We start from the raw sequence: 19,549 nt of genomic DNA on the forward strand, positions 1-19,549 counted from the left end.
TCCATCTTATACCTTTCAGATGATTAAACTTAAGCATTATTAAAGCCAGCCAAACACTAGGCATTGAAGCTCAAACACCACGTTCATCACTGAACCACTGTTTGTGATGTGTATTACTGTTAAGTAATACACAAATCTGCAATTTCAGAAATCAAATGTGACAACCCTCAGGCAATGATCATTCCAGAATAACACCACTGAAACAGGAGATGCTGTTGGCTGTTATTACAGTGCCTGTTTCCATAAATCTCCCATAAAATCCATACACACAGTAACCATTTGCAAGTGAAAACAGTGGCTGATGTGTGCAATTGTTTATTCTGAATACAGAACAGACATCTGCATGAGCAAATCGATGTGCATGCAAATTTCCTCCAAAACTCACAGAGGCAGCTTTGAGCCAAAGCCACGAATGCTTTTTGGAATATTCCTGTTGATTTCAGGGATTTTGCCCACAGATGTTATTTCCACACCATTGACTTTGCTCCACTGCTCTTAAATATCAAGAAGAACCTTAAGTTTTCTTTACTTACAGCACAGTTAAACAGATATGGAGTCAAACCAAGCCCAAATACTCTAAGAAGGGATAATCTCAAGAGGTAAGCTTGATAGTCACTAAATAATAAAACATGAATCATACTGCTATTTATCTTCTCCCATGGTGGATATTTGCAAGCAAAAATCAGGGATTTCTTCTATTTATTTACCTATTTTCCCCTCCAGGAAGTCTGTTTAATGAGGAAAAACCTCCAAACTCTTAAAACCCATGTGTATAAGCTAAAGCTTTTCAGTAAAGAAAACTCTTCATAAAGCTCAAACATGTCTCAGTTATATTTTGCTGTTGCCGCTAAGGGATCAAAAAAAAAAAACTAAGTGTGAAAATAAAATATGCTGAAAAGCTTTTGAATTCTGTAATTGTGTTCATGTTGCAATGGGATTTTTGTTTAAATTGGAAGGCTCTCAATAATTGGGAAGCTACCAGGTCACCCTCAGGCAGTAAAGTACCACCAGCTCTCTAATATCATGCAAAGAATCGAGGGATATTTACTGCATCTCCCTACCATACATTTACTACTATCTGAGGGTTTGGGCCCTTCATCTGCTCTTCTGTGGGCACAGGGGCATCTTCTACTTCAAATTCTCCCAGTCACCAGGGCAGCCACCATCTGTGTGCACCAGGGCCAAACTATTGGTCAAGTCTCAAACAGAAATGAAAAGTGGCAAACGAGCAGCAGTGACCTCCAGCACTTAAAAGGGCTGGTCAGTGTAGGAACAGTCACTTGCTTGGCTTTGCCAAATTCTCTCAGGATTCCCAGTGAAAAACTGAAGTTTTTATTCCTTGGGCTTAAGCTGCTACACTTTAATAAGATGAGTTGTTGTTGCTGGTTTGCTGACTGATAAGGTTTGAAGCACATTTACTTTGCATTCTGTTGCGTGTAAGCTGGCGGTGAGCTAGAAGGAATAATTTATAAATGAGATGAATTTGTATAGATTAGCCAAGTGCCTACTGACTGAGAATCTAGCAATGTCTAAGTATTTAGATGAATTAAGCAGCAAGAAAAGATAAATACTCTTGAAAAGAACACGTTTAGTAGGCTACTGAAATATAACTAGGAATAAATAAAAAGAAAAAAAGAAAAAAAGATAAAAATGAAGAGGAAAGGTGTAGCAGCATAAAGAGGCAAAGAAAACAAGTTTGCATGTCTCTATTTATACCTCTCCCATCAGTAAATCTAAGTTTATAACCTCCAAAATACAAAATATTGGTTAGGTGAATGACCCTAGCTGGTCTATATTAGTATTTTCAGCTGAGCAGCTTGGGACACACATTGTCTCTCTCTCTTCTCCATATTAAAATAACTGCTTTACATTCCTGTCACTGCCTGTAGACAAACATACATCTCCTTTTATAGGTACACATCCATATGTACATATAGGAAAGGATTATGTAATGTAGCCAGCCCTTGCCTTGGAAAACCAAAATGTTGGCATCGATTCCTGTCTGCCTCCTGATTTTAACCATCTAGGAGGGGGAAGAAGTACTGCTCCCACACTGAATAAACCATCATCACAAAGACTGGTTAGGCACAATTCTTCTAGTCTTTCCTATAAACTTTGCTTTTGTGGTGAGGTTTTTTTTCCCCCCTCTTTCCTTAATGGAGAACAAAGGATGACCAGGTAACGTGACACAGCAAGTGGACAACCTCTGTAGTAGTTTGTGTTGCTTTCAAACTTTTCTAAATAAAAAGATAAATCTAGTTACTTTCCAATTTTCCACTTCTGGATGAAAATAAGTTTGAAACAATAGGAAAGGGCTAAGAAATTGAAAGAAATATTAAGAACAATTGAGAAATATCTATTTCTCTGGTAATCATCTCATGGGATTCTTAGACAGAGATGTTAAAGCATACTCTAGGAAGGAGTAAGAAGCATCCCTTCAGTCTTTCATAACATCTGTATTTTACAGACATGAGCTCTTGTCTCTGCTAATTACGGAGGTCTGGGCAAGGTAATTAAATTAAGAGGAAAAACAGGGTTTGTGTTGTTATTTTAATTATTTGAGTAGTGCAGACTTTGTACAGTTTACCTTTTAAAAATATAGTCTAAAATCTCTAGAGAGCAGACTAATAGCTCTGAGTAATCCTAGGGAGAGCCTGACTTCATATTAATTGATCTGCTAAATCACAAAATGGTTATATATTTAAAAATAGGTAGTGGGATCTTAATCACTACATTAAATCTTGAAAGTCTTTCTTTAGGTAGTAAGGGCTCCAGTTCTATGTGGTTTATGTCTTATCTTGTTACTTCCAGAAGTTGTTAGACTCTTTCTCACAACAGTCTGGTTTGTTTTCTTTGTTTTGTGTAAGTATGCTTTAAACTGTACTAGAATATCAAAGAGAATTTTCAGTTTTGTATAACTTTGGAAAACTTGCAACTATTAAAAATAATCCCATTGTTGTCATAAAATCATAGTATTTCCATCTCATGTCCTCATTGAAGAGGTTTAAATATCTATATTTATTTTATTGTAAGAAAAAACAAAATTCTAGCACAGGGAGCCAGCTGAACTAGAAAACATTTCAAGTAAAATTTTTCTCTCTACTCTGGGCATGGCCTTATCCAATGAATTTCCCAGGTTATAATTTTCTAAGTAATTTACTCACAGAAGAATTTAAAATAGTTATTTGACCTTTCTGGAGTAAGTGAATCTAAATTAAAGTATGAGCAATTACTGCAGTATTTAAATTTTCCACCTTCCCACACTGATTTCTCCCCTCCCCTTCAGTATGTTTATTAGCAGTGGTTACTTCTTGCTTGTCTCAGAAGTTAATTTTTAAATTTCAAAAATCAACACAGAAGAATTTTTTGAGCTGATGCTGTGAGGTGAATTTTACCACCAAGCATCATTAAGATTTCAGTCTCATTTCAGGGAAAGACAGTTCCACAGACTGCAATGAAGAACAGATTATTCCAGAGATTAAAGACAAAGCCCAGAAATACACATGATGACAGCTGCAAGAAAGCTAATATATTTTCAGACTCTGCAAAACACTAGGTTTTCTCAGCTGAGTAATGGAGTGAGAAGTTATGGGGTTTATATTATGTATGTTTTCAAAGCCATAAAAAAGCAGCCACATTTCTCTTCCTGAACACTGTCACAGTCTACCAGAACACTTCCCATTTGATTTGGAGCCCAGTCAATAAAAAGGGTAACTATTTATGGCATTCAAACCAATGTATGGAATTTCAGCTGCAAATAAAATTCCAAACCTGCATTTTTAGGAGTTTAATAGAAGTGGCTTATATCCCAGCCTTCAGAGGGCAAGGCAGGTTACACACTTAGAACAGAATAATCCTGGATCTACTCAAGGTGATGACAAACCTACCAAGCATGCAACAATGTTCAAAGGAAGTTCATTATTATTGACCCAAAAAGACAGAGACAGACAAGGAAATCACATTCTTAAATTCCCCATCTCATCTAAAAGCACTAAAACCCAAAGAACTTCCTGTCTGTTTAATCTCTGTGCCATCAGCCAAAGCAACAACAATCCATTTAAAGTTTCACTGACACTTGAAGTGCTGATAAACCTCCATCTCCTATCACTGCTTTATGAAATGGATCAGACAAGTCAGACTGGAAGCCTTTAAGGATATTAGCTGAAAATCAAAATAGAAGGGAGTTTTTTCCTGACATATTTATTCTCACTCTTTGACACTTTCACATTAAGAGTAAATAGCATGATTCTTCTCTCACAGGGTACCTGGTAGATTAACATTAACTCTTTTGGTAATCTACATCTAATCTTAAAACCAGCTAATTCACACCCAGGTTTTTTTTTTAAACCAATAAAATCAATTTGATCCTTTGTGGACAATCCCATCTTCTTGGAGCTGCATCCACCTAAATGCCTCTAAGAAAATTATTATTATTTTCAATGTGGTTTTAACACGTGTTTTGTGGTTCAGTAAGGTGCGTGCTTTCTCTTTAAAAAGAGCTACAATCTGCTTCTGTAAAGCCCAACAGCTCAGAGCAATGCCACAGTGAACCAAAACTCCATTGTCCTGAAAACAAGAATCAAAATATTCTATGTGACACGGTGCAGGAAGCCAGTATTGTTTCAAATATCAGAGGAGCAAACAAAATCCTTCCCAAATTCCATGGACTGGAGAGCCAATGGTCGAGCCTTGGAAAGTCTCAAGGAAAACTGGTGTGGCCTTGCTGGCATCCACCACATCACAGAACAAACTCTTGCTGTTCTGAAGATGAGGCAGCTGCACACTTCTGGCAGATTCACTGCCCTTTCTACATCACTAAGACAAAACCTCTCAGTAAAATGTTCTGTGCTGGAATGTCTTGTAGAATAAGGAAAACGATCCTTCTCTGCCCTTTCTAAAACCAGCATGGTATGTTGTGTAAAACATGTACCTGCCTATAGAATTGTTGGTCTTCACCTCTGGAAAATGCTAAATATTTGTAGTATTTCCATTGAGTTCCAGTACTTGTGACAAAGAAACAAAGACACATGACCCAGGCCCTTCCTTAAACAGAAAATGGCTTGGACTCCTTAGAGCCAGAAGGCGGCAGTGAGGCAGCCTAGGCTGCCCAAGCCTCTCTGCAACATTTTGTCTAGAAATTTAGATTACATTGAGCTTTCTCAATGACATTTTTAGGTTGTATGAAAGGTACAGCTCCTGTATCATTTGCAGGAATTTTCTGAAGCATCTTTCATATTGCTACCATGGTTTTGCCCTGGTGACATTTGTAGGAAAACAACTGGTCTTTAAGCAAAGGGAATTAAGAGTCAGAAGTACCCAATGATGCTGTCTGAAGCTACATTCAGAGGGAAGTGCTCATTTTTCTAAGCTGACTGTTTCATTTATTCTGTTTTCCTGTTCCTATTTTCATATATTAAAAGGGTAAGGAATAGACTGCTCTATTTAGAAGCCTCTTTCTCTTAGAAGTTAATTTTACCTCATTGCTGATGTTTATCAATAGATGCTTAAAAGAATCACTTGGTTTTCAAGCAGACTGTTGGGGAGGGCAGGGAGGTACAATGAAGCCCTGCATTCTGTGTGATGATAAAAGCATATTGATCCATTGAAAAGCAATAGAGAAAAGATAAAATGGAACACTACAATATAACAAGTGTCCTCACCATTAAGTTAACTTTATACCCACTCCCTGTGAAATCCCTACATGAGGAGACCACATTTTCTTCTAAATATTTAGAGGTATTTTTCTGTCCACTTATGTACAAAATTCCACTCCAAGTTAAGCTCTTTACCTAGTACATAAAATAAAAATTCCCCTAGAAAATGCTATGAATGTTTCACCTATATTGAATGTTTTCCAGTTCTGGGATTGTACAGCTATCTTTTCTCCAAGCATTGTTTCTGACACACATCCTAGCAAGAACACATTTTTGACTCACATTAATTTTAGATTACTGGGGTGATTTTCTTCCTCAGTTCATGGGTTCCAGCTGAAAAAGCATCACTTGCTGTATGTAAGTAAGTATCACTTTCTATCTTTGGGTCATTTAGACCGCTTAGAGGCAGGGGAGAAACACCCAAGGTTTGGGATTTTGATTTTTCTTAGGGGGGGATATCTGCCTGCAAAAATAAAAAGATTCAGGAATCTGCATTTACAGTAGTAGGGATTTCATCATAAAATAAAACCCAAAACCAACAAACAAAACAAAACCAAAATAAAAATACCACAAACAAACAAAAAAAGCCACCATGAAACAGTCTTCCATTACTGGTGTATTTAGCAATTCAAAAGCTAAATTACCAGGAAATTACCTCAGCTACCCAGTACAAGTATCTTTTATATGAGGAAGGTCACAACTAGCAGAAGGCTCCAGAAGCCTTCCTGTCTGTGATCATTTGCTGCTCTGTTTTCCTATCTTGCTCATCAATAGCTATAAAAATAGCTATTTTTACTTTTGCATCTCTCAGCTCAGTTTTCTCACACCATGCACATTCAGTAAGATGGAATCACACCCAGCAGCCTCTGATCATGGCCAGCCCCCCTCAATTTACTGCTGCCATCATCCTTTGTGTCAGAGAGATACACCCTGATGCTTCTGATCATCTGGACTCCCTCCCCACTCCACAGTCTTCCCATTTCTTTGGTGTTCCTCACTGGAAAGGAGCTCTAACACCTCTGAGCTCCTGTAATTTCTCAGCTTCTACAGTTCCTTCAGGTTATTGCTCCCTGAATTGTTTGAATGCTAATAGATTAAATTTCTCTTACCCCATCACAAGATCCTCTAATATTCTCAAAGGAAAGGAGAGGCAGATAAAAAAGATTCTCTAAGTAAATATTTTATAGTCTCAACAAAAAACAGTGTGAGTTGTCAAACTTTAGTCACACTTTACTGCACTAGATAACGTGGCAAAACTTCTTGGGACTTGACTTCAAAATGCAGATTCATACTTCTGAAAACTGGGTGCAAAAAGGGGCAACATGCAGGCCTGTTTACTATTATTCTGATTCCTAATTTTGGGTTCTTATGAAGCTTGCATCTATCTAAATATCCAAACAAGCAGGCACTAATTCAAGTACTCTCAAATTACTCGTGGAAGTCTGAATAAATAATTTGCTATAACCTTCCACTTCCCAGTTTTCCAAATCTATAAAGCATGACACAAAACCAGTGCCTGAGGGTGTATGAGAGGAGCACACACAGTGAGTTAGTCGAGTATTTGCTTTCCAGGAAGGGAAGGTATGAACTGAAAATAAGAAAAGAAATCAATTTCAGTGTGGAACTGCAGCTACTAAAAGCTTCAGATGTTGTGGTACCCTACAGCTGCTCTTGCCTCAGGGCCTTTCAGACCTACCTGAATGTCTGGGCCATGCACATCAAGATGACTTTGCACCCTTTGCACATCCCGTGGGAGCCCTGGGAACAGCACACTCACTTTTCCTCACTGCAGGGTTCACTACATAATTACTCGTATTCCAAGAATCATGAATACACAACAAATAAAGTAGGACTTGTCCTCTGGCACCCACACAAGTTCTGCACAGCTTAATAACTAAGGACACGATACAGAAAGTCACTTTTCAAGGTTAATCTCACATTCTAAGTGTCCTGCTGATGAGGCTGGGCTCTGTGGCCAGGTCAGGAGACACTGACAGCTAAGGCAATGAGTGGAAACATCAAGAAAACAAGCAACACAAATGCTAGTAACATCTTACTTCTGTTCTGCAACTAAACAGCTTTAAGAACAAATCCTGTAAAGGTTAATAGATCATAACCTTTTAAACATCCAAAGAAATCTGCTGGTTAAAACCAGATTATTTATAGATAGGCATGTCGATTATACACACATAGCACTATGTTTATATTTGATTTCATGTGTGCATATTTATAACATAAACCAATTACAGGAATATAAATTATCAAAGCCATCATTTTCCAGTCCACATAATCTCAAAACAATTTCCCACTTTAGCCCCAGTTTTGCAAAAAAACAAGATGATGGTAAGTCTTTTTGTCCATTAATCCCTCCTTGGAAGATAAAACCACCAATCAATATTTTTAACAGCCTGTTCTGTTATTTCACACCCTAATGTCACTGCTCTAATTGTGGGCAGGAACAAAGCACTGAGCTGTTGAACTTAAACCTACTCAGAAATCCTATTTTTAAAAAGTCATAAAGAAAAATGTAATCTGTCCTTTGCCTCCTGGTTTTGTAAAATCCCTGTCATTACACTGAGTAACAGAGTTATTAAGTACTCCCCAGAAGATCATGGAATAATGATCTTAGGAAATTTGAATATTAAGGCTGCATTTAACTTTCACATCCACCCTGTCAGACTTTTACAGGCAGGTAACCTTGCCTGCCTGTGACCATGAATTAGCACGAAATCCAGAGTGGTCTTCAGTGCCATCATCATCATCCTCAGTGCCATCACTTGGTAGCTCAGGACAGGTGAACACCCCTAAAGATTTCAGATTTCCTGTGTGCCCCAGGACCTTCCTCAGTTCCTGCCTCCCTCTGAGGGAAATGCTGGATGTCTGAAGAACCAAGCAAGCCACCAAGCTCACAGTAGCCTTAAGGCCAACAAGCACTGTGCAGCTGACAGTCAAATGCCTTATTTCAAGCCTCTAAAGGTTGCTCCTCCAGCAAAACAATAAGTTTAAGAACCAAAATTATTTAGCAAGTGGAAAAGAGATTCTGTTCCAGATTTCTGGTGCTGTAACTATGGGGAATAGCAATGTGTACCAAGGGAGATAGCATTAATACTGATAATAATTTAAGATTGATCAATCTTTCATGTCTCAGGCATGTTGTGCTGTGAATAAGCTCTTGAGAAAGGGTTCTAGAAATCCTGTAAGAATTGTATTTTAAAGTCAAGCTGGCTGCAGAATAGCTAGAAGCACCACTGGAAGCTTCCCTATTGTTTTCCTGTGCCTGCTTTGCAGACAGACTTGGAGAGGTCAGTTTCTGATAAAACTGTAGAAGACAGGAGAGTTAATGACTCACATCTGTGATTTTAAATTATTCAGTTACCACTTGAGCACTAACCACAGGCACAATAAACAGCAGCTAATACAAGTCATGCATGTTTCATAAAGGGAAACTGTACACTCTGGAGTATATTACATCCAGCTCTGAAAACACTCACAGTGGTTTTGACATAATTTAAGACCAGTTCTTCCTACTATTACTTTAACTTTCTGCAGTAGTAGCTCTCATTGATTTGGAGTTTTATTGAGGTGTAGGAAACAGATTGCAATCTATTTTAAAAATACTTTCTTTTAAAGTCTTCTAAGAATGGGCTGGCTCAGTTTCCCTGTGGCCTATGCAATCCTCCTTTGCAGGGGCTGCAGAGAACAGCTGTAGCCACATGTGCTTCATACTCTGCTGAGACATCTAAATGACTGAATACTTTCCAAAAGCCAGACACACTCACAAGGAAAGGGATGGTGTCACCAGACTGCAGCAGCTGCACCCTGCAGTGAAAGCCTTTCCTTGCTGGATTCCTGGGAGCAGCCACACGCTCACCCAGCATTGGCACCTTTCAGCAGGCAGCTTCTCATACTGGCAGCAGAGTTTGAACATGACCAAAGTACCTTTTCCCACTGTTTGGAAAGGAGTCTAGTACAGAAATAGTGAGCAGACACCCAGAAGAGGGAAGAAGGTAGGAAACTACCAGAAGGAACACTAGGAGTACACTTTTAGGCAATTTTCTGGCAGCTAATCTGAAGAGCCTGGGTCCCTCATAGTACCTTCTTTAATTTAGTTATGACTGAGAAAACCTGAACAAAGCTCACTCAAATTGTTACTCAGTTATCCAGGAGAACTTTCCAGTGAGCTCACCTGCAGTAAAGTCTCTCCTCTTACTGTTGGCAGCATTATTAATAGCAAAACTTGTGAGACAGAGACTAGCAAAGAAAAAACTGAGATTAAAAGATAAAGCTCAAACCTCCACGGAAGTGTTTGGCATGAAGTAACAGTCTGCTAAAGCATAACTGAAGATGAAAAGAAAATTTGGCTTTAAACAAGTGCATCAAGAACACCTCTGAAAGATGGAGAGGGGCACTGCTAGAGCCTTAGGCTGTTAACTCCTGTTCATATATGGACCTGGAAAAGGCAATATTTGCCTAACTCTGCTACACTGAGACTGCAGCTCACTGAGCTGTTTGCCACCTCCTTACACTTCTCATCTTTTCCTTTTGTAATTGGTTCCCTGCCCTTGACCTGGGGAGATGGTGCCACGTAACAACACTCTGCCAGCAGAATATCTGTACCTCTAAGGGATTGATGGCACCACTCTGGATAAAAACGTCTCTGCTGAACCAACACGGCTGCTCTTACAGCTCAATTACAGAGCAGTCATCCAGATGAAGATGACTTCTGAGGCAGGAGGACTCATGTCCCTCCAGAAATGATACTTTTTCTCCTGCTGTGAAGCCATGACCCCTCGGGATCCGAGTCATTAAAAGAGCCTGACTATCACAGGATCTGCCATCTGATTACTGCAGTCTGTCTTCAAAAGAGCTCTTCATTCACAAAGGTATTAGCAGGGAGTTAAAGTGCCATCAATTTCTCTCTGCTATTTCTTGGATAGCTGTTTCCTCTCTTCCAGCTAATAAGGTTAAAGAAGGAGAGATTGTCAGTGAAGCCAGAGTAAATTAAAAGTGAAATTTCTCAGTCATTGTTATTCCTCAGTTTCAGAAAAATTCACCATCTCCTTTTTGAGGTTTCAATTTAAATGGATGACCCTGAAGTTTTAGAGAAATAAAAACTTAAACACCTCACCCTAACCTTTTCCTCAAACAAATGTCTACAAATCTTCACAAAAGAGACCATTTTTGATAAAGAAATGTGCTGCTTTCACAGTGAGATTTTCAAAGACTCCAGCAAATGGCACTATTCTGGAAGCCCCCACAGTTTTCCTTTGTGTTAGTTCCTCATGGAAGAATGCACAACATCTTTCAACACAGCCATTTCTAATTTTGGCAGGTTCTCCAGCTACAACCAAAACCAAAGTCCCTATTTTAAGCCCATTTCCATGATGGTGTGTGCATCTGTCCAGAACCAAGGTCCCTATAGCAGCAATAGCACAGGGGCAGGGAGACACAGAGCATCCTGTGCCAGAACACTCCTTCCCTTCATTTCCCCAGCTCTTTCTCAAGAAAACAAGAGGTCCAAAAGGGACAAGAAGCAGCAAATCACCTTTTCACTGACTCCAGCAACAGAGAGGCATCTACATGGCAATCAACACAGAGAATTGTATTTTAGAAATAAATTCACAGTTAAGGTCCTCCTCTCATGAATGCACATGTCTCACTTTGAAGTTTCATAAACTCTAGCTGGCTTAAAATTCTTTATATAGACATAAAATGTATGCTTTTCCCACAGGTTTCAGGTGGGAATGGTCAGTCTAGACAGTGCAACAATGACTGAAAGGATATTCACATATCTTGGCTTGGTTTTTGGTTCTTCTGAAGAGCTGAAAAGCCTGTTTACTTTGAATTTGGAATCCTGACGGCTTGTTCCCAAATATGCAGAATAGAATTTTCCCCAAGATGTCTCTACTGAGCTTAGAGCTCAGCAAAATAATCTTGTTAAACAAAACAACCAAAAAGACACTACCTCAACAACACCACAAATCACTGAGACACTGTGAAACAAAGCTTTACACCATTAAGCAAACAGTTTGGGAACTCAGGCAAAGGAGAAATGCCCTTTACTGCTAGAAACTTTGCTTGTGTAAATAACAACAGATATGGAATGTATGATTGAATGTAATTTTATTAATTCCTTCATGACATCCAATCAGGTGAACCATTATTTACTACAGGGATCAGTAAAACTTATGTTAGTGCCTAAAGAGGTGAAATTGTGCTGTACTCAGACTGCCTACAAAAAGATCTGAACTGCTTTTGGAAACATTCTGACAACAGAGAGGGAGAGGTAAGTATCCATTCTGCATTAAAAATCAGTTTTAAGATGATGATGCTATCACAGCATTGTAAAAAAATAGAACTGACATAGCCAGAGATGTGATTAATATTCTCATTAACAGAACGGGATTGATGTACTACTACTGCAATAATAATGGAAAGAAAAATCAAAATTGCCATAGTAATTATTGAAACCAGGAAGAGGCTTGAATGATGTAAGTAGTAAAAGAAGGAAAACATACACAACTAGAAATGGAGATAAATAATCTAAAGAGAGCTCAAATTAAATTAAAATGTCACATGTTAAAAGTAATGATAAAACGGAATACAAGTGCAAAGGTAGACAAGAGCCAGAGAAGGAAGACCTAAAGACTAGAGAAGGAAGCTCTGCAGAGAGGTATTACACAACCTCTGAAGGTAAAATAATCTGAGTCAACTCACCTGATGGAACTGATACATGTTTTTGCATATCCAGTAACAAGTACTGAAACAAATATTTGTAGAAGTAGAATTATTAAAATTCCTAAAATCTAAGTTCCACCTTTAAAAGATTTGGAAAGGGTTTAAGTAACAATTTTTAACTCAAATGCATGGAAATGGAAATTCTTAATTATGAAGTAAAAAAAGATATAGATATGAAAGTAACTTTTTATAAAATGTAATGCTAGATAATGAAATATCACCAGTTTGGACTAACAAAGCAGCAGAAAGACTTCCCCAGTCAAAGACTAGAAGGCAGATATTATCTGTAGTTTTATATCACCTCTTTTTGTCTTTTTGGCAGTCAGCTGGATGCCCTTGGGGTGAACAAAATCCCAGCTATTCAGATTAGTCAGTGGAAATCCATGACCTGCAGCTGTGGATAAAACATGACTCAACAGTGTCATATGTACTGATACAGATGCTGCCATAGGATTCCTTAACACATTTCCAATAAACACTATGAAGCAGCAGATATTTTCAGCTATTTTAATATTTTAATTTATTTTTAAAACCTTAACTTAATCCTCTATGCAATTTCCAACATTTAACTTCAAGGAAATAAAGAAATTTAAAATAAATAAAAGTTTGTTCCAGAGAGGTTCACTACAATAATAATCAATTTGATTGTGGATAAATCAAATACTTTGTGGTTAACTTAACCCCCAAGTTCCTCTATTCTTAATAATGTTTTAATGGACATAAAATTTTGTGGTGGCCAAGGATTTGGCCACCAGTGTAACCAACCTGCCCTGGAGAGAGATGTGTCCCATTGGTCCTTCTCCTTTGCTGTGCCCTGGAAACTCCAGTCGATATAAATCTCTTTTTGCTCTGGCTCCGTGGCTTTTTGTCACTGCACCCCTCTGAGGAGGGAGCTGAATAAAGCCCCCCAAAGAATTCCATCCAAATTCTATCCAAGCACTCCATCTCTTTCCTCCCAAGCTGCCTGAAGAGCACTGCTCACTCCCCAGCCCTTGTCAGGGCTCTGAGCTGAAACAGCAGAGCAGCTGCAGGAGCGCCTGTGCCCTTAAACAGTAAAACCTTATCTTTGTTTTTAGGCTATGAAATACTCATCTCAAACTTGATTCCTTCCAAGCAGGCACCACACACCACATTGCTCACTGCAGAAAACCTACTACAGCTGTTTTCTTAATTTCCAAGTCAGACCACCTGTTAAAGGGTGTAAACAAACCCCTGCCCATTATTCTCCAAGGGAAAAATTCTCCCAAACTCTCCTGTTTTCATTCCTACATCAAAAGTATGTATGCTACTAAGACTCCAATTAATCTTTAAGAGTTCTTACCACCTATTTTGAATTCACATTCCTTAAAGAAAAAATGATCATGAATCAAGTCTTATAATTATGATCCATAGCATAATGTTTTCCCCCTCTATCCAACATCAACTTTGCTATATCCATTATCATTGTAAATTATTTACTGCAGAGCTGCTGAACAAAAACCAGGTTTATGGAAATTCTGTTGGTACACAAAATAGCTTTACAATACATTACACCTTCCTACTTAGACTTATTACTTCATATTTCAGGCAGAAGTAAATATTCCCCTTGTGGGAGACTACTGTCTATTTGTGTAAGACATAATGACACAAGGTAAATGGTGCTGTTGGTTTGAGTTAGACATGCAATACACTTCAATAATGTGCTATTTCCCTCTGTATGTGATGCAATCCTAAAGAAAACATGATTAGAAAACCCATTTGTGCTTGAGATTTCCTTTGATTGCTTTAAAGGCTACAGCTCGGATCAACAATGTACTGTTCTTCTTCCATCAATTTCCATTATCAGTTTGGTTCAGAGAAATCCTGTCCCAGGAGGTTTCCCAAACAGATTTTAAGTGGATATAGTGCTGTGATTACAAAAGAAAAGCAAACAAAAGCCTACTGATTCGATGCATTCTGAAAGACACTTAACATGAGTAATAAGTAAGTATTGCATTCAAAGATCTTTTTTTCACATTTTCATTACAACTCATATTATTTCCTCAAAGAACACAAGCAAAATATTGGATAAAGGCTTCTCACATCTTTACAGTAAATTAAATTTTCTCAAGAGCTTTCCTTTTAATTAGGAAAGCTAAAACCAGGAGGATGTATCCGGTCCTGGTCTTTCCTTGCCACTGCTCATTTACCAACACCTATACCAAAGAATGTTTGCTTGGCTTTCATAAATATTCAGTGTTCTGTTATAAAAAGGAAGTGCAGTACTGGAAAAAAACACAAATAAGAACCACTGGAAATTAATGGACAGGTCATTTTTCAAAGAAACCCATGGAAGAACCACAAAGTGACTGACCCTTTGTGTATTACTCATTGTTCACGTAAAACCTGGTGGGAAGAGACAGCAGGAGCAGAAACCCCAGAAAGCAAATGAATCCTCCAAGCAGTGCCCTGATCTAAGTGCAGTCAATAAGCTGCATGAACTGAGGGCTCTCTGCAAAGCAATCATTTTCCTGCCAGCACCTCCAATAGATATTTAACCCCAAAAGGTTAACAGACTATATGCTGCTTTAAAAAGTCCATTCAGAAAGAGCTCTTCATTAGTCCTCTTTTTTTCCCCCCCCCAATAAGTACTAATTACTATTCAAGACAAGATTTCATCTTAACAATATGTGAACAAGAGACATTTATTCTTTTCCAGTCCCTCATTCAGGTGCTGAATTTCACCTAGCAGATTTTTCTTCAAGTTTATTCTGTCCATAATTAATTTATTTCTCTATTTACTCATGCATTTTTCACTCCAGGATACAAAGCAGGAAGGAATAAGGAATTTAAATATTTTAGAATGATTTTTTTTTTTTTTTATTACATAGACAAGCAAAATGTGTGTTGTTGGCATATCACTACCTATGATTCACTGCTTGAGGAAGTAACAGTGTAAAGTCAAGAACACAACACAGCTGCTCTCCCCAACCACATCCTGGCAAAGTTCATCACCCAAGTCACAAGAAGAGAAACCATCTCTGACAAAGAGTTGTTAGAAATGCTGTTAAATGGGAATCTGTCCCTGGGTCATGTTTTATAATCTCCTGATGAAATCAGAAAAAAAAAACAAAACCACCTGTCCTGGACCAGAAAAAGGAACCATCTAATTCTGCACCCTGTTCCTATTGCCAGCAGGAAGATTTAATATACACACACACACACACACACATATATATATATATATATATGTATATAAAGTATAACTTTAATATATATATAAATATTTATAAGTAAAAGCTATAAAAGTACTTATGATACCTCCCCAAATACAGTACCAGATACCAGGTATTTTCAGCTAAGCAGCTGTATAAAGCTAAAATTCACTCAGCCACTAGGGGAACAAAAAGTCTGAAGGACACACATCAAAAGGAAAAACAAAAAATCATGACTGAAAACACACAATGTGCATGTGTGTAAAATTGGAATAAACTCTTTGGTTTCTCCTAGAAACACTTAGAAAATACCTTTACTTTAAATAACTTTACTTTGGGGCAGTTTTAACTTCCCAAGAGCTGCAGCTCTTCAGGATCCAATATTGTCAGATTTCCAAAGTACAACACATTGGAATCAGCCTCACCCTATAAATAAAATAAAATATTCACCTCTGAATAAATCAGAATTTATTCTGATATATCAGAATAAATCAGATATATCAGAATAAAGTCTTATGCACAGTCTCCCACTGCCTGTTCAGGGCTGCTTTCTAACTGTGTGAGAGTAGAAGAGAATCTGTCCAACCTTGAAAAAATACCATTTGTAGATGGCTCTAAGAGCACCTGAAAAATGATAATTCACTCTCATATGCTGCTTTTTTGGAACATGTAGCTCACTTTTTGCAGCATCAAAACACTTGAGAAGTTTGATTTTGGTTTTGGTGAGCATCTTGGGGAGCTAGTAGTCAATTCAACCTAAATTCCTCTTTCCAAATTTATCCTTTCCCAGCTGGAAACACACAAGAGTAAATACAGCCTCCCAGCCTAATGCAGTATTCTGAAAGGATTAAAGAAAATCTATCTGACCAAACATAATATCATTATACATTTCTCAAGAAGGCTGCAGGATTATTAAGTGCTCTATGCTTTTCTGACTAGAGAAGCATGCTACTCTGGGACATGTCTCAGCCTACATTAGTGGGATTTTTATACATTTGCCTCATCAACTGGATTATCAGAAAGAGTAAATTCATTTAGAGAGAAAGATTTTTTTTTTTTTTTAAAGTACTGCAACAGTAAAGCCAACAGAATCTAAAGAAAATTTAATTTAAAGATTCTGGAAGGATTTTTATATATATGAACACTGGTAAAACACAGTAACTCATAAAAACTGGAGGGATTCTAGACCTATCTGATTTTTTTTTCTGAGATTAAGTGAAAAATACAATAAAATTTTACTTACTTGGTTTTGTTGTTTTAAATGGAAGATGACATTCCCACCTTAGCAAAAATGATCCCAATATTTGCTGTTGAATGCTGTTCTTACTCATTGATTTGTAAGATTCTAATGGTAAAGATTAAAGATAATTAAAATTGTAAGATTCTAATGGTAAAGATTAAAGATAATTAAAATTGCCTATGCTTGAATTCTGTTTTCCATATTCAGATACCCTTATGCTTAATGCAATTTGAGGCATGAGCCAAAATGTCAGCTTTAGGAAGCAACAAGCAAACTATTTCATGAGATGAGATTAAGGAAGTATTCTTTAAGGAATGCTAAGCAGACAGCCACTGGAGAAAATCCATTAACTGCTTTTCAAAAGAATAATTCCACTCTAAGCATCACATGTAAATATGAATCACTAAATATTCACCAATTCATTTGTAATGGATTCCTCTCTTGCCTTATCTATTTTTATTTTCTTGTGTCTTTAAAGTTAGAAGGGGTTGAGTGGGAGCAGGCAGGAATTGTGCAGAATGGACACCTCTAGACTGGAGCATCCTTGGGGCTCCAGGCATAACACAGCTGCTAATTTTTAACTGAGATGTAGGCAAAAGAGCATATTATATTGATAAAAAAAGTGTCTTTTCACCCCCACCCCAAAATTTCATGCATTTTCAATTTTTATTCGAATCACCCCCTAAACCAAATTAAATGTAGTTCTGCTGTGGCAGAAATCTTCTCAGAGCAAGTATTGGCACCAGAGTGGTTTGTGATGATTATTCCTAAGCTTGTATGAACACTTCAGATTGCATCTGTGAAAAGGTGTATATTAAACACCACAATAATCATCAGAATTTTAAAAAATACTGGCAAAAGGCCACATCAATACCAACTGCTTAGTAATCATTAAGTGATATGAGAAGGGAATTACTGAAACAGCTTTTCAAGCTAAACTTAACGTTACAAAAAGTACTCTGTGTATCTGAATTCCTACAAGGAAATAGAAACAGTGCAGTCATCAACTTGCCAGTGACCTGTGGTCCTCCAAAGGACTTCCTTTTGAGAAGCAAAATATAAAAAAATATATAAAAAAAAATATATAATGCTTTGCTTTATATTTGCACTGTACGTATATTAGTTTAATTCAAACCACAAGGGATGGGTGCAGGATTCAGGCAGGATTAGACCTCTACAGCTCAGGGCCACTAATGTCCATGACAGATCATTTGATTTGGGATTTTTCATCCTTGACAAAAGCCTGTTCTGATCACTGGCTTTCCACCAGGAATTTAAGTTTTTTAGGAGGCTGTTCTCCTAGGAGGAGGTACAGCGCAGATGAGTGGATACTTCTGGTCACCCTTTATTGCCCACAGGTTAACAAAACCAGAACTGATTTCTCCTACACAGAATTTATGTTTTATGCTTTTTTTCCCCCCACAACATTTTGCTCATTTAGTTCTTCATCTTAGTTTTCTGCAAGTTCTTTTAGGATTTTATTCTTTCACCTTTAATAGCAGTGCAAGAAAAAGAAATTGCTCTTTTGTGTGTATTTTGTTGTATGCTTATTCTCACCTCTTTTTAAAATGTCCAAAATTTATAACTGCCAGGTAACTTTTCCCTGATACAAGGGAAAATTTTAGTGACCCATAAAACTTGGAATTTAAATTCATTTATTTCTGTTACCATTAATTCCTAGTGTAACCATCACTGCCCACAGCAATTTACCACACACTGCACACTTTAATACAGCTGAAGCAACAGGCTCTGTGAACAAATGACCATATTGAAAGGTCTGTCCAAGTGACTGACTTTTCCTGTTTTTCTGTAGTCACACAGGGTACCATATGTGAAAAGCCTGACTGAAGGCAGTCCTTGGGCTCCTGAAGCTTACAGGATGCAGCATTAAAGGAGGAAACACTTAGAGCTTGCTGGTTTCTTTTCAAACTGAAAGCCAAGCTATAACAGCTCCAGTCTAAACATTTGTGCTAAGTGGTTTTTTAAAACCAGAAACATGATTATGTGCACGTTAACTAATTTTAATGAAAAATTGGCCAGTGCAGGGGAAAACTGCTCAGCTGTCAGGGTTTAAAGGACAGTCAGGGTTGGAGCAGTCTGTTGATTCATTGATGGCCCAAAGGACTGGAATGGGTGAGCTGTACTTTCAGGGTCAGTATCTGCACCAAAACAGCCAAACCACAGCATTCCACATTTATGAAATGTTACAGCCTGTAATTTTCTAAGCACTCACCTACAACTAATCCCAAGAATTACCAACCACACACACAGAGCTACTCACACAACCCCCTGCAACACAAACATGAGTCCTCTCCACCCCCTCTCCTGGGAGCTGTACTCCCACCCCTCCAGCATTTGGGGGCAGCCCATCCACAGGCAGCATTTACACCTCACTCAGCAAAGATTGTCACACTTGGTTCTTTGATTCTTGGCACAAGAACATCTTCCTTAAAGCTATAATAGAAAAAAAATCCTGTTGACTTAAGGCAGATAGTATTTAATCCCTCATGCCCTCATATTTTTTATCCTTTTATGAAAACAGAACAGTAAATAAGAACTGACATTGTTTTAATCTTTATTGCCCATTTATTTCATTTGCAATGGCTATATGCAGTTATCTTTGCAGCCTAAAATTATTTAAGAAGATTTTAAGATCTGAGTATCATCAGAAACTTGATTAATAAGTGCTGGTTATATTTCTTAAAATAATTAGGCAAATTAATCTTCTAAATATATATACTAAA

Source organism: Cyanistes caeruleus, chromosome 7 (genome assembly GCF_971803275.1).
Source record: "Cyanistes caeruleus chromosome 7, bCyaCae1.hap1.1, whole genome shotgun sequence".
NCBI lineage: Eukaryota > Metazoa > Chordata > Aves > Passeriformes > Paridae > Cyanistes > Cyanistes caeruleus.